A 3122-nucleotide genomic window follows, 5' to 3' on the forward strand; every position below is an offset into this window, starting at 1 on the left:
AGACTTTCCTCCCTCCCCTGGCCTCCCCTACCTTAAAACCAGCAGGAGAAATCCTGGCCTCTCACTATCTCCACTACAGGAAGGTGCGCTCTGAACTGAGACACATTATTCACTACAGCTCAAATGGTTGCATGAAACGATTTAGATCCCACAGGGAATATACTGTACTTTCTCGTTTGATGTAATTTTATACTGTTATGATATGGGGGGGGGGGGGGGGGGGGGGTTAGTGTTAGGACAGATAAGCACACTACCAATCACTTCCACACCTCATGCCCAGGGGGCAGGAACTCCCTGGTTCAAGTGCTCAGCCAGGAAGTCTTGTGGATCCTTGTTAAGTGTTGATTGGAAACAAGAGTGAGCCAGCTTGCAGAGCAGTGAGGCTGCTGGGTTTTCTTGGTAGCCATGTGCACCCTTGACTTTGTTTAGAATATTTTTTTGGTCATGTTTTTTCCTTTTTGTATATATTTATTTTCATCACCTCTTTGAACAATCAAAATGGTCGTGAAGGAGCTGCCCCTGGATCTAAGGTTGCTGTCTCCTGGGTACATGTACATACAACACTGTCCTCATGCACTGATTTCTCACATATATACACATCTTAAATTAGGTTAGAGACCAGTTGACTAGACCTAAGACCCCTATACTTAGCGAGTGCAACAGTATTAGCATGCTAGTTAATCTGTTTCGTGACAATACATTTTAAGATTTGTATGAAAACGATAGGTTTTCCAAAGCCCTTATACTTTGTTCCTCAAAAGTATTGTTTAATTACTGTTAATGGCCTCCAATCTTTGTGCCCTTTGTAGTCATTGGCTGAAATGTACATTTACACATGTATTTGTGAAGTAGCCCTGGCTTATCAGCCAAAAATCACAGACTTTCACGTTACTAGGAATTACATTATCATGACTCATAAATTGCTGCCACTATCCTGGATAGCCTCCCGAGTATTTTAAAAGAATGTATTAGGTATATATGACCCCAATGTCATTGATAAATTGCAGGATGGTTCAATAGAAATGGACAACACATAAGTAGAGCTTTACTTAATTGCATTTATTGGTTTGATGCTATAACAATAAAATATATTTCAAGAAAGAAAAAAAACAGTTTGATTGTTTGTGTTTAAAAGCATTCAAATTGCTGAGAGAGGAAACAAAGTGGACCAGCACAGACAGTTTGAGAATGAGGACTATAAACAGATCTCATCACCAAAAACGACTAAGACTGGGACCGCACGGAATAAGGTAAAACACAATAGAAGCAAAAGCAACATCAAGAGAACCAATTACAGACAGAGACATCTGTTTGTTGAAACATCTGAGCTTGGTACAGCTCACTGTGTTAATCTTCTCATGTTTCCCAATTGAAATGTACTGCAGCGGAGAGGTACAGATGACTCTCACATCAGTTACTAAACCATGGTCCATATATTCACAGACAGACAGGCCAGGGTTATCTTAAGGCAAGTGTTATGATTGTCTAGAAGAAGTTAATAGAACCAACCCTGCCATGTCTGTGTGACCAATTCAAACATGTTGCTTCAATATGTGCTGAAATTACAGATATGTGCTTGTTACATGTTGTTTTTGTTGATGTTGTTCCTCATACCTTTGCAATTCTGATACTTGTTGTTTTGCACTTCATCTGCCATTTCTCAAATACAATTGGTCTGTATTCTCTTTACACTTCAATACAATTGGATTTCCCTATATCTCCTTCACGTTTACCTTGGAAAGCAAACATTGCATACATCGCCAATTGCATGTTTTCATTCATTATGTGACTACAAAAGGACTGGAGAACATCCACAGTGCACGACCCCATATCCTTGACCTGGCTCTGTTGCCAGGGTGGATAGGTCTTTGGTAAGAGGATTTACACCGTAAAGCTTCATGTTTAACATGTCTACTTAATAAGAGATTGCTTTCTTTGTTGTTCATTTTTCTGTCCTCACATGTGGGCTTCTCTTTCTGGGGCCCTCCTCCAGTCATCTGTTAATAAGAAATGGCTGCAGACAAAGATGGCTTCCTTTCATTCTGTCCCACACATCACTGCCACATTTTCCATCTCCACTGTTTCTCTCTCTCTTTCTATCACTTTAAGCAAATATCTCATTGGTGTAACAGACTGTCATTAACCCACCCGGGGGGTTCTAAGCTATATGGAATTGTTTTAAGAAGGTCATACCAAGGATAATTTCGCTATTTGATGTTTGAAGTTTAAGAACCCTTGAAGTATCCACAAAAAAATATGTACAAATTATTTGATGAAAAATTATTTTTGGCCTTTACTGCTATTTTTGGCCTTAAAAGCATTGAATAACAGATTTACTACATGGAACAACAGATAGTGAACTTCCCTACAATTTTTCAACTGGTACCGGGGGACCTTCAGACATGTCATGTGAGGCCTGTGGGTGTCCTAGAGCAGACCGACATGTTTGTGTTTGTGATAGTCTCATTTTTCCATGGAGGTGATTTTGTGAGAAGACTGATTTTCGGGATGTCTCATGGTCTGTCAAACAGCGCTCTAGCTCTGTCACCTTTCACCGCAGATGCGGAACTGCGACATCGGGTGATGTGGTGGATGGAGACGCATCCAACGCAACATCAAAAATATATCTCTAGCTTAAACTGACAGGTATTTATGTCGATTTTTGTATTATGCTAATTCGATTTCCACGGGGGCAAAGACATCGACTCTAAGGTTAAACTGAATATGAGTGTGCTTATGTGATTCTTGTAAACACGTGCAGGTAATATATTAGAATATCAATATCTAATAGAAAAAAATATATATTGAACATAACTTATTTTTCACACAACAATTTCTTTGTGGTAAAGTTGGTGACAATTTACAAAGGAACAAGTGCTCAAATAAATGTAGTGTTTACACTATATTTGAAAGGCTAGGACAAGTCTGAATGACGTGTGTTATAGTGCCTCTTTCATCTGAAGAATGTGAAATATCTCCACTAGCTCTGATATAACACCTCACTCTGCTGAATTCAAGAAAAGGGCAAAGTTACATTTACATACAGTATGATAACAAAGCTTCTTTTGTAAATGTTATCTATGTACATTTAAAGAACTGCCAAAAACACAAGTCCATATTCT

The sequence above is a fragment of the Oncorhynchus clarkii genome, chromosome 30, assembly GCF_045791955.1.
Source record: "Oncorhynchus clarkii lewisi isolate Uvic-CL-2024 chromosome 30, UVic_Ocla_1.0, whole genome shotgun sequence".
In the NCBI taxonomy this organism is placed as follows: Eukaryota; Metazoa; Chordata; class Actinopteri; order Salmoniformes; family Salmonidae; genus Oncorhynchus; species Oncorhynchus clarkii.